This window comes from Myotis davidii, unplaced genomic scaffold (assembly GCF_000327345.1).
Source record: "Myotis davidii unplaced genomic scaffold, ASM32734v1 scaffold1277, whole genome shotgun sequence".
NCBI classification, from domain to species: Eukaryota; Metazoa; Chordata; class Mammalia; order Chiroptera; family Vespertilionidae; genus Myotis; species Myotis davidii.
The window spans coordinates 2,912,683-2,914,053 of NW_006290682.1; positions in this window are offsets into that span (position 1 = coordinate 2,912,683).

Consider the following 1,371-nt stretch of genomic DNA (forward strand, 5'->3'; position numbering starts at 1 on the left):
AGGAGAGAGAGAGAGAGAGAGAGAGAGAGAGAAGCCAGTGAGGATCAGGGTGGAAGCAATGCAGCCCTGATAGGACGGTACTGAGTCCTGAGAGTGTGGGGACAAGCACCTGTGGCTGTGGCACCCCCCACCCCCGTCGGTGCGAGGGCATCTCCCACCTCCAGTGCCGCACATGGGCCTGGACTGCTAACAGAGGCAGCCAAGGTGACCCCAGCGTGACCAAGGGACTGAAAGCGACAGAATGCTGGGATGCTCAAAAGGTGCCAAGGCCCAGCCAGCATGGCTTAGTGGTTGAGCGTTGGCCCCATGAACCAGGAGGTCAGGGTTCGAGTCCCGGTCAGGGCACATGCCCGGGTTGCAGGCTCGATCCCCAGTGTGGGGTGTGCGGGGTGAGGCTGCACTTTGCAAAAACGCCAACACACAGAAGAGCTCAGAGATCAAGAACTGAGCTTAACGCAGCTGCAAACAGCCAGCTCCTAGTGTGCGGCCTGGGGAAGAGCCCACCGCGGGCCAGCGCACCTCACCCACCTCGCTGGGCCACCATGGCCCCAGGCACTTGCCAAACAAAGCCACCGTGCATTCAGGTGGAAAGAGGCGAGGCAAAGCCAGTGGGTTCCAAACCGAAAAGGAAGCGAATCGTAACCGATTCTATAAGTTCGGTTCAGGCTCAAAGCAGTCGGTCTCAAAGCTGCTGAGATGGGGGCAGGACCCCCGTCTCCGTTCGCGTGTTCATTTTCTACCTGGAAACATGAAGGCGCCTTCTACAACCTGGGGCCACGCCTTTGACCGCATTAGCGTGTCTGCCTCTGAGAGCTTGGGCTTCCCCATGCCTGACGTGAGATTCTCACCCACCACCAGCTACGCTGAGACCTGGCCACTGAGCGGCGTCAGATGAGGGGAGGGGAGCCCTAGCCGGTGTGGCTCACTGGATAGAGCGTTGGCCTGCAGACCAGAGTCCGAGTTCAATTCCAGTCAAGGGCACGTACCTCGGTTGCAGGCTCCTCCCCGGCCCGGGCCCTGGTCTGGGCTCCTGCAGGAGGCAACCAATCGATGTGTTTCTCTCACATCAATATTTCTCTCTGTCTTTCCCTCTCTCTTCCACTCTCCCTAAAAATCAATGGAAAAATATCCTCGGGCGAGGGTTTTAAAAGAATAAATTTAAAAAGAAAAAAAAGAATGAGGAGGGGGAGCTGCCTCAGCCATGCACAGCCGAGGGGTAACGGCCCCCCCGCTCCGCACCTCTCTAAGGGGCCTCGGGATGCTGGGCGCGGTGCAGCCTGGTCCCCAGGAGGGCCACGCCATCCCTCCGGTACACGAGAGCGCCTCCCGCACTCAATAGCATCTTGCAGCACGAGGTGGACAGGCGCTGTG